Source organism: Bos indicus, chromosome 8, assembly GCF_029378745.1.
Source record: "Bos indicus isolate NIAB-ARS_2022 breed Sahiwal x Tharparkar chromosome 8, NIAB-ARS_B.indTharparkar_mat_pri_1.0, whole genome shotgun sequence".
NCBI classification, from domain to species: domain Eukaryota; kingdom Metazoa; phylum Chordata; class Mammalia; order Artiodactyla; family Bovidae; genus Bos; species Bos indicus.
This window is the reverse complement of record NC_091767.1, coordinates 104,628,335-104,640,742: the sequence shown is the minus strand read 5'-3', so window position 1 is coordinate 104,640,742 and position 12,408 is coordinate 104,628,335.

Sequence of the window (12,408 nt, the reverse complement as noted above, 5' to 3'; positions counted from 1 at the left end):
ATCAGAACTGAACATGGTTAATTGGTGAGACCATTAGCAGAATGACATCCTCAATTCTCAGGTTGTATTGTCCAGACAAGAAAGAACAAGGCTGGAGTCAGACCCAGATTGTGCACATTTCCTCCCAATCCATGTTCAATGAAATAGACCATGTAAGCTATATAAAACTATGTAAATTATGGGCTTCCCTTGTGGCTCAGCTGGTAAAGAATCTGCCTGCAATGTGGGAGACCTGGATTCCATCCCTGGGTTGGGAAGATCCCCTGGAGAAGGGAAAGGCTACCCACTTCAGTATTCTGGCCTGGAGAATTCCATGGACTACAGTCTATGGAGTCGCAAAGAGTCAGACACAACAGAGCGACGTTCACTTACTTTCAAATAAATTATAGTATTTATAATTTGTATAGTGAATGTTCTAATTTATAGAGCAAATGCTATGAAATTAAACTGACAGCACTACCACCACCCTGAGCTGGTTTTAAACCCTGACCAGCACACCACTGGTGTAGCGTCTCTCTTCAAGTCTCAGTTTCTCCACTTGTAAAAGGGGTAGAAGAATGAAATAATTAAAAAACCCCGAGAAGCCTGGGTGATGTATTTGGAGAAACCATGGTTTGAAACAGCACAGAACTAGATAAGTTCTAGATGCTGGCCCTGTGTTAACTATGGACATTCAGAGAGTCATTTGCCTCTCTGAGGCTCAGTCCCCTCCTGTGTAGAATGAGGCTGCTAACTCCCACATCATTAGGTTTTTCTGTGCATCAAATGTAACAAAACTTACAAAAACATGGGACCTATCAGTTTTTCAGTTCAGTCGCTCAATCGTGTCCAACTCTTTGTGACCCCACAGACCGCAGCAGGCCAGGCCTCCCTGTCCATCACCAACTCCTGGACTTCACCCAAACTCATGTCCATTGAGTCAGTGATGCCATCCAACCATCTCATCCTCTGTTGTCCCCTTCTCTTCCTGCCCTCAATCATTCCCAGCATCAGGGTCTTTTCAACTGAGTCAGCACTTTGCATCAGGTGGCCAAAGTATTGGAGTTTCAGCTTCAACATCAGTCCTTCCAATGAATATTCAGGACTGATTTCCTTTAGGATGGACTGGTTGGATCTCCTTGCAGTCCAAGGGACTCTCAAGAGTCTTCTCCAACACCACAGTTCAAAAGCATCAATTCTTCAGCACTCAGCTTTCTTCATAGTCCAACTGTCACATTCATACATGACCACTGGAAAAACCATAGCCTCAACTAGACGGATCTTTGTTGACAAAGTAATGTCTCTGCTTTTCAATAATGATAGAAGCTAATAAATGTTAGACTTTCCCTATTCCTGCCACCTCCATGAACTATGAATGAAAAATAAATGAATGAATATTTTTTCAGAGTTGCTTTGCTTCTTCTCTACTTTGATCACTTTTAATATATTGATTTTGCTTAAAACATACCCATCATTTACTGATAATGTTTTGTTGTTGTTCTTATATGCTCTAAATTCCTGTTCTACAATTCTAATATTTTAAAGGATCTTCTAAACACAACAATCTGAAGCCAGTTTCCTTTGGAAGGGACAGGTGAACATGAATTTATGCAATAGCTATTTGGTAGCAGGCATTGTGTTGGCGGTTACATATTTTGCTCATGAAGCCTTCCAATAAAGAAAGAGAGAGATCTACATTTCAGAAAAACATTTTCTTTGGGCATCTGCAGAATCCTCCTTATACCACCAGGGAGCAGTAAACAGCCACAGTTGAGGATTTTGAAAACCAACTGCTCAGTATCAGATAACTGCACTTCTCTTGGGATACAATATGCTGACATACCTTGAGTAAGTCTCTCCTGGCCAAGTTGTCACCTGAGGGTAAATGATGAAGGTAGAGACCTGTGAGCCAGAACAAGGTCACTCCCAACCATAGACATGGAAACCATAAGAGCTTCAGGGAATTAAACACAATGTTTCAACTGAGAGAGGAGATGATATATACAAGCCCCTGTTTGTTAGAGAAGGGGAGACTGAGGCTCAGAGAGAAAGAGATTTATTCAAGGTTATCCAGTGAGTAGACAGCAGAGCTGGAGCCAGAACCCATGAACCCATGTTCACACACAAACTTACTCATTGACAAGTAGGTACGTATGTGTGAGAGATTCTGATACCACTCGTATCTTATTAAAGAGGAGACTGCAACTTTTCTTCCTGGTGGAGCTTTCCATCCTGGGACTTTGTAAAGGACTTTGCATGTAGCACTTCCATCTGCATTGTTATTAGGCAAGCCTGGGTTTACGGCATCTCGGTAGAAGAGCCACAGATCCAGGTAACATAAAAATGGATCTACTAAAGGAAAATACAAATGTCTTTTTTCAGAAATATAATTATTGTGGCCACAAATAAAGGCTCATCCTCATTTTGAATGCGGTACACAGAAAGGATTCTAGCAGGAGATCAATGCACTCATTTATTCTTTTTCCTTTCATTAAATAATACTGGAGTCCAACTCTGCCTTAGGATCTATATTAGAAATTATGGAAATGAATACAAATAAGAAGTAATGCCTTGTGGCTGAACACGAGATATAGTTCCGCAACCTAGTGGCAAACCCTGGCAAGAAACTAGATAGCTGCAATAGAGAATCATAAATTTTGTTTTGTTAAGATACATCCCAGAGGTTATGTTACTGTTTTCCCTTCTTTTCGCTAGCAAAATATCTACCAGGAGTCCATTTTGATTTCCCAAGAGTGGTCTCTCTTACAGGAAGTCACGAGCAGAGTAAGGCGTTGGAATCAATTGATTGGAAAGGGCAGTCACTCCTGAATTACCTAGATTGCTGGTGTTGCTGCTGTTCAGTCTCTAAGTTGTATCTGACTCTTTGTGACTCCATGAACTGCAGCACGCCAGGCTTCCCTGTCCTTCACTGTCTCCTGGAGTTTGCTCAGATTCATGTCCATTGAGTCTGTGATGCCATCTAACCATCTCATCCTCTGCCACCCCCCTTCTTTTGCCATCACAAAAGAAAATTGGAAACTAAAGCACATCTCTTGGAAGGATGAGTGCGGAGCTTCAACAAATGGGGAAGGATAATCGGATCCTATGTACATGAAAAAAATCTGCCTTTCTTCTTAAACTGATTCCCAGGAAAAGGACACGGGGATTCCAAAGTGGTGAAATATCAGATTTCATACTCAATTTGACCAGAATTTTTATGCATAGCTGATAACCTGAGAAGGGCTGAGTATGTACTTGAATGAACTTAGCATGAGGGTTTTCAAGCAGAGAGCCAGCCATGGAGCCTCTTGGCCTTGGCTTAGTTCAGAGGGTGAGAGCATGTTCTTCTTGCAAGAATCGTAGCAGGTGGCACAGAGTTTGGACAAGGGAGGCCTCATGAGAAGATTAGCCCAGGATGGCCTGTCAGAGTAGAGATAAGGGATTTCCCAAAGGAAAGATTCAGCAGCTCTGCAAACAAAAACGTTCCTATCTGATGCCACTCCTCTTATTTTTGTTAATTTTATTGAAGTATACAATGTCATGTTCTTCTTATTGGTTGTCTATGTTATTCATAGTATCAATAGTGTATACATGTCAATTCTAATCTCTCAATTCATGCCACGCCCGTTTCCCCATTGGCATCCATACTTTGTTCTCTGTGTATGTGTCTCTATCAGTGCATGCATACTTTATTTCAGAAGCTAAACCGACCTGCATTTTGGATTTTATAAGCCCAAATTGTGTTTGTTTGTTGTTGCTGTTGTTCAATTGCTAAAGCATGTCTGACTCTTTGTGACCCCATGGATTACAACATGCCAGGCTTACCTGTTGATGATATTGTTTGCTTATTTGGGGGAAAATAAGTCTTTGGGAAAGGGTATTCTAAAAAATCAATTCTGTGTAATAATGAAGTAATACTGGGTTGTTATAACATCTTATGGAAAAACCCTAGCAAACATTTTGGCTAACCCAATATAATGGAGTAGTATGCAGTAATGAATCAAATGAGGAACTGAGGGTCACATATGTGACCATTTTTTAACTTTGCATTTGAGAAGCAATTAGTAGAAGTTAAAATGATACTGAAGGTGCAGTTTGCTGTGGACATGTAAGGAGGGACCCCAACAATGGCTGTACCACATGTCAGGAAAACCTTCACAAGGAGAGAGGCCTGCAAATGAGTGCAGATGAACTCAGGAAAATTATCATAAGGAAGGAGTTTGGGCGGTGAGTAGTTTTCCATCTGAAAATCAGATCCAGGTCTCAAGTCTTTTTCATTAACCTTGTATTGTTGGGGGGAATCAAACTTTTAGACTAGTGGAGAGTTTAATTCTATTCTGCTTGTTTGCTTTGTTTTGTTTCTGGCACACTAGCTTTGGAATTTTGTATGGCCAAAGCATAGGGTTCATGAGCAGAAAGAACAGCGGCTACTGGCCTTGCTCACTGGGTTAGAGTCAGAGGTTATCTTCCAGGCTGTGGAAAACACCAAAGTGGAAGAAACTCTTGGCTTCCAGAATAGCCTCCCCACCCCCAGAACATGGGGCACTGATTAGTATCTCCAACCTGTGCTGGAGACCTGCAAGGACAGAGCTGGTCAAGGAGTGCACCATCACTTTCCAGGCACTGTTGACTTGCTCCTCATCACCATCCAGGAGGTCAACAGGGCAGGGCTACTCCCCTTTGATGGGGGAGGAACATTCGCTCCAGAACATACTGTGCCTGGGAGGGAAGGACAGAACCCAGACTCACACCAGGAGCTGCAGGTGATAAAAGCAAACTGTGTTCGGATCATGCTTTCTGTCATCTCCCCTCTGTTATCCTTATTGCTTTCTTTAGTCTACTTCTCCCCTGGAGAAGGAAATGGCAACCCACTCCAGTACTCTTGCCTACAAAATTCCAAGGATGGAGGAGCCTGGTGGGCTACAGTCCATAGGGTGGCAAAGAGTCGGACATGACTGAGTGACTTTGTCCATTTTGTTGCAGAATCTGACTCCAAGCACTTTCTCCTCCTGCTTCGTTTCCTGATACTCATACCCTGCCACCCCACTCCTAGTACCCCACCTAAGCCTAAGTCATGAATACCTTTAAAGTCTTTGCAACCATCAGGTGAAAATCCAGTCTTCCAACCTTAGCACATTTTCACTTCATCCAGAAAACAATCCTTTCCATTCCACATACCATTACTGGAGAATTCCCATTCTTTGCTCCAGTCTTAGGTTAGACATCACCTCCTCCAGAAATCCTTCTCCGACTCAACTAATAGACCTGCTTCTGCATCCTCCCTGTGCTTTCCTAGTGTGCTTCCTTCTTCCCTTGCACTTAACCATGATGTACTGGAATTGCCTGGCTATTTACATCTTTTTCATCAGAGAAATAGACTCTAGCAACTGTAGGGAGACCTCTCCTACTCTCCATCATCTCTCCAACACCAAGTGTGGCATTTGATAATCATGCATGTTCAAAAAGTATATATTTATTAGATGAGTAGATAAATGGATGAAGAAACTAGCACAGACAATTTGCAAGAATTTAAAGGGAGAGGGGAGGAGAAACATACCAAGTTTCCAGTGGAATACGCGCCTGTTTCCATGGCAGCTTGGAGTGCCTCTGTTCTGTCTCTCACAGCCATGTTCCCACATTCTGCCCTTGCTCAAGGGGTCAAGCAAGGTCTACTCAAGAAAGAAGCCCGTTTTCCTCTGAAAAGTGTTCCCTGCTTCTACTTTGCATTCTTGCGTCTCTGATGTTGTCGGTGAAGCCAGGAGCGTCTGGGATCTCTATTAGCACCAGGCTGTGTGAACAGACTCCGGGCCAGAGCTGCAGCTGGGAAGAATGCCGCTGGTGCGCAGGGGCTGCTCTGAATACACGTGGAGAGAGCAGGAAGGATACGCAGGTGTAAAGGACAATGGATGAGAGCCGAAGACAGGGGGCCCCTCAAACACAAGGGGACTCTGTAGAACAGTGAACTTCGAGTGTGGAGGGAGGTACCCTTCCTGGAGTGAGAAGGCAGGTCTGCACTAACGATCAGGATGACCTTGGACAAGGGATTTATCTTCCGAACTCCAGCTTCTTACCTTAATAGGTAAGTCAGACTAATTAAGTCACACTAATCTCAGTCCCCAATTCTTAGGCATATTCAAAAGATGAGATGAAATGATTCCCATGGGCTGCTTCAGTGAGGGTTGAGTAGTCAGTAAGCTTGATCTGTCTGTCTATCTGTCCATGTTCTCCAAGAAATAGAGCCAATGGGGCAAAGGGAAAGAGACAGAGACAGAGAGAGAGACTGATTATAAGAAACTGACTCATGTGCACAGGGAGCCCAAGAAGTCCAAAACCTGCAGGGCAGGCTGGTTACCTAGAGACCCAGGGAAGAACTGCTGCTGCAGCTCTGGTCCAAAGTCAGCCTCCTGGCAGAATTCTCTCTTTCTTGGGAAAGGTCAGTCTTCTTCCTTAAGGTCTTCACTTGATTAAATGAGGCCCACCCACATGATGGAGGGTAATCTGCTTTAAAGATAACTGATCTAAACACCAATCTCATCTAAATAATACCCTCACAGAAACATCTAGAATAATGTTTGATCAAATATCTAGGTACTGTGGCCTAGCCAAGTCGACACACAAAATTAACCATGACCCTATCTATCTATCCAGCTATCTATCATCTATTTATTACATCAAATGTATGAATGAATGGGGAATTCTACATCCCTTAAATATAGTATGAGCCCACAATTCTTAAAATTAACACACAAAAAAGAACAAAAGCAGGTCATGTGCAGAGACATAGATAAACCTAGAGACTGCCATGCAAAGTGAAAAGAGAAAACAAATATTCTATATTGACACATATATGCAGAATCTAGAAAAGTGGTGTGGATGATCTTATTTACAAAGCAGAAGTAGAGGCACAGACATACAGAGAACAGATGTATGGATGCCAAGGGGGAAAGTGGGCGCATGGGGTGAATTGTGCAATTGGGATTGACATATATAGACTACTATGTATAAAATAAATAACTGATGAGAACCTACTGTTTGCAGAGGGAACTCTACAAAAAAAAAAAAAAATTAAAACAGCATCAAGGGCCTTCATTCTATTTTAATCTTCCACTGTAAATGCCCAGGAAACAGTGACTTTGGTCTCAAAGGCAGTGCCAAGCACTCATTGCATTAAAGGAGTCTATACATTACCTGTAGCCTGGCGTGCTGAAGTCCATGTGATCACAAGAGTCGGACACAGCTTAGCAACTGAAGAGCAACAGCATCTTACCAGTTCTCTGCCTCCAAAAGATACACATCAGCATCCATTAAAAGAAATGCTTAATCTGGTTTTCTGGAAATGTAGGCAAGTAGCAGCCCATGCAATAATGGTGCCAATTACAGGCTCTCAGCTTCCAGAAATGGAGACATCAGAGAAACTCTGATTATTCTTTCTTCTCACCCTGCCTTCATCTAGGGAGAGTAGGCAGTAGTGAGATAAGGAAGTCAGACATGTGCCATTACCATGACTGCTGGTTGGAAAGCCTGCATCTATGTCTCCAGCAGGCAAGCCCAGTCTCCCTCTGTGTTGGCACACTGTCGCCAAGGTACACAAAGTACATTCTAAGGAGACTCTATCTGCACTGAGCTTCCTCTTGGGCCAAGGCCGGGGGAGCGACCCTGGGTTGGCTGTTTATTTTGGACTTCGGTCCAGCAGCACACATCTTATCCCCGCTCTCTCTCTAGATGTAAATGGGGCCATACTTGACTTCCTAGCCAACTCAATGGGAGTCATTTTAAGTTTTCTGTGCTGCTAAGTTGCTGCTAAGTCACTTCAGTCGTGTCTGACTCTGTGATACCCCATAGACGGCAGCCCACCAGGCTCCACCGTCCCTGGGATTCTCCAGGCAAGAACACTGGAGTGGGTTGCCATTTCCTTCTCCAATGCATGAAAGTGAAAAGTGAAAGTAAAGTCGCTCAGTCGTGTCCAACTCTTCGCGACCCCATGGACTGCAGCCCACCAGGCTCCTCTGCCCATGGGATTTTCTAGGCAAGAGTACTGGAGTGGGGTGCCATTGCCTTCTCCGTTTTCTGTAAATCTTGCTAAAAATCTATTTTGCATCAGACAAGAGATATCCCTTAGATGTAGATATCAGGAATGAAAATCACTAGAAGTCCCCGTTTTTAGCTCATTGGGTTATTGTTGTACTGACACAAGCTAAGAAAACAGAGTAGGAACAACATACACCGAGCATGCTCTACTGTGGTATTCATATTTTTCTTCTACCCAGTCTGACTGTTCAACCCGCTCTGCCTGATAATGACATCTCTTCCTATAGTAAAAGTGTTCCTCAATCTGTAAGGCCCTGGTGGAGGAAGGAACCTTTTAGCTCCCAATTACCCAGTCACAGGGAGCTCTAGGTTGCATCAGGAATAATACTTGATCTCCTTGATCAGAGAACATACCAAAGAGGGATGTGTACGTATGAGAGAGAGAGAGAGACAGGGAGACAGAGAGCAGAGAAGAAAAAGGAGGAGGAGGGGAGGTAAGGTGGGGGAGGAGAAGGAAAAAGAGGAGAAGAAAGGAGATTATTTAAGACTTAGAACCTATAGAATCTACCATAACTGAAGTCAGTTACACTCCCTGGACAGCACAGATTATTACGTGTGTGTGTTGGAATTATAGATAGTTCATATTTTCTTTGGCTTTTTAAAATTATTTTTTGAAAAATGCAAACAACAGAAAAAAAAAAGGCTAAACTAAAGTATTCTGACAGAAGGAATTCAATGTTGCAATTCAATAAATGGTATTTGCAGCATAGTTAAAAATAATGATAATGGTAAAAAACACTAATAGGAGGAATCCCACAAATATAATGTTGAGGTAAGGAACTCAGACCCCAAAAAGTACATGATGTATGATTCCATCAATGTAAAGTTCAACAATAGACAAAATGAGTGGATTGGAACCTATGGTATCAGCAGTGAGGAGGGTGATCACGCTGGTAGAAGTCTTGGAGGGATGTAGGAGAATGTAAATGGCAATATTCTGTATTTCTCCTGGCTACAGATGTGTGTTCCATTTGTGAACATTTATTAATCTGTGATTTGTGTACTTTCTATACGTATGTTATATTTCCATGGAATCTAAAAACAATTTATTTTTTTAAGTAAACCTTTCCCTGAATTGCCTACATCAATTGCTTAGGAAAGATAGCTAAGTTATTCCCATAAATGTACGGTGATATAATACATATCGTTTTTTTAAAAAAAATTCTGAACTAGTCCTTACTGGTTTGAAAATTAATGACTTTTGCCCTTGCATTCTTCCATGCTTCCTCTCTTGCAATCTCTCAGTGGAATGCTTCTGAATCCACGCTTCTCACAAATTACCGTGATATTAAAGGCATGTTTTTCTGGGCCTTAGCCATGCTCTGTGTTCTGAAAGGGTCAAGAGACACCAGCTCTGCTTTCTCTGAATGATAACATAGTCTTGCCTGTTTATGGAAGGAGGGAGCAGTAATTACTGTGCTGCTCCTTTATTTACAGAAAGCAAACTGAAATTCACCTATGCAAAACATTCCCAGATGTATTATGTGTATGTAACTAGTAAAGCAACATATTGTTGTTGTAGGAACCAGCACCATTTGCCTCTTTGGGAGTAAATTTTCTTTTATCAGGGAAAAGTCCCTTAATATGTGACTGTGATAGAAATTGAAGTACCAAGGGCCTTGACGTTGGCTAATTCTAGGACTTCAGAGAAAAACGGCAAAGTAGCCCATGGAAAGAATGGAAGAGCAGTGGATTTGTGGTTCTTTAGAGAAAGAGTGAAAGCTCAGAAAAGATGAGAGAACGTCTTTGGTGGTATGAAAGAATATTTTATTTCACTGGAAGAATATTTTTAAAATGAAGATACTCCTATATTTCAGTTCACTACTTGAATTAATCTCACATGAACCCTAACTTTAAACTCTACTGGGTCAATAGCTGACTTGTGTGAATATGGTTTTATGGAACCTGAAGATAGGGCTGAGTTTCTCATTTTATCAGAGAATCAGACCAGAAAAATAAGGAGTTCAGGAGGCAGAGGAGACCCTGAGAAATGAGCTGGGTGTCTACTGAATATTTGGTTAAGCCTTTGACTTCCATGGAAATACACAAATCATGGAATCAGAAAGGGAGGAAGATGGGGGTTCAGGCAGGAGATCAAGTGACAAATGAGTTATATAAACATGCGTGCCCACTTGTGAAGTCACTTCAGTCATGTGTGACTCTGTGACCCTATTGACTATAGCCTGCCAGTCTCCTCTGTCCATGGGATTCTCCAGGCAAGAATACTGGAGTGGGTTTCCATGCTCTCCACCAGGGGATTTTCCTGACCCACGGACTGAACCCACCTCTCTTACATCTCCTGCATTGAAAGGTGGATTCTTAACAACTAGCGCCACCTGGGAAGCTGCATATAAATGAGAAAGTGAGTTATCTAGAAATTATGCTTCTCACCACACGGTGGGTAGAGTTTTGGGGTCGCAAAGAATCAGACACAACTGAGCGACTATCTCTTTCACTTACTGTAAATTAAATACACAAACAGTTCCCAAGTGGATCAGTGGTCAAGAATCCACCTGCGAGTGCAGGAGACACAGGTTTGACCCCTGGGTCAAGAAGATCTCCCGGAGAAGGAAATGGCAACCCACTCCAGTATTCTTGGCTGGGAAATGCCATGGACAGAGGAGCCTCGCAGACTACAGTCCACGGGGTGGCAAAAGAGTCAGGCATGACTTAGCAACTGAACAACAGCAAGGGTCCGCAAAACTTCTGTAGAAGGGAGAGTTTTGCTTCCTTTCACGAAAGTAAATGACTCATCACAGATTGGAGAATTTACAATTTTCCAAAAAGAAAAAGGTGTTGGGGATACAGTGATGAACAAATCAGACATGGCCCTGGCTTATGTTCTAGCAAAAGCAACAGAAATGAAAGATATTACCATGTAAGTGTCATGTTCTATTAGGGAATCAAAATCCTATGAAAGTCTGTAATAGGAAGCAAAAACTTCATCTGGGAAATAAAAATCACATCTTGAGGAATAAATCAAGAAGGCAGACAGTGTATATCAAGTTGCCCTAAAGACCAAAGAGAACTGTTAGGAAAAGGTAGATAGCCATTGATATAAATCTAATTGTCATCGATGTAAGATCTGATCTGGTTCCTCCTAATCCATCTTAGGTAACTATTCAATAACTTAATAGTCAGTCACGTTCCTTAGCAGACCTGTCTTCATGGGTGTGTAGTGTTATACTTGACAAGTTAAAAAATTGCTCTAAAGTTTTATAAATAATTCTTTTGAAAAGTTAATGTCATTGGCTTTTTCTTTCTAGAAACAAAATGTTACATTAAAAAGTGGTAAAGAGTTTCTGCCTGACTTAATATGAAGGTCAAATAAATAAAATACCATTTGTGTTCTTGCCTGGAGAATCCCAGGGACGGGGGAGCCTGGTGGGCTGCCGTCTATGGGGTCACACAGAGTCGGACACGACTGAAGTGACTTAGCAGCATCCTATACCTTAAAATCTTCCTATACCATCAAATCTTCTTATGAACAGATAAAGTAAACAAGATCTTTAACATAAATATGTCTATGTGTTTAAAGAGCTAAAAATATAACACTACAAAGAGATTTTTCCCACTAGAATGGCAATATTTAAAAATATAAAAAATAACAAATCATGGCAAGATAATGTTGAAAGAGGAACACTTGCAGAGAATTTAAATCAGTACTCTTTTTAAGAGGAAAAATATATTTTTAAAAATTTGCATCAATCCTTTTATCCAACAATTTTATTTTTAGAATACTACATAGAATTATTTTCAATATCACATACAGATATTCTTTTCTATTGTAGCATTTTTGTTATCATTAAAAGTGGAAAGACTAATTCTAAGAGTGGAGAAAAGTTTATATTGCATTAATCCTCAAGGATTCTTCCTATGAGAACAGTGCAGCCTTCACAGAGAAGAGAACACTTCTAAGATATAAGATTAACTGAAAAGAGCATGAATGCCAGTACTATGCATAATCTATGCACCCATCTTTCTGTTTTTCTGTTTCTGGTCCTCTTATCCAGGGAATCTCTAACTTACGTGAATCCATAATCGCATCCTGTGCATTCTGTGTGTGTGTGTCTATGTACTTTTTTCACACATACGAAAAAGCTCAGAAGGACAGGTATTCAGGGTTGCAAAAATGAGATGATACTTATGCTTTTTCACCTATGTATTTTGACAGAGTTGAAATTTTTTGAATGAGGATGTATTCGTGCTTTATCAGTTAATTGAAATGAAATACAAAGAAAAAAATGTGACTGTGTGTCTTGCCTGGTTGTCTTCATCTGCCTCTGGGTATTAAGAGCACTGCCCTGTTTGTGAGCCGTCACCTCTGTCTAGAGAACAGAG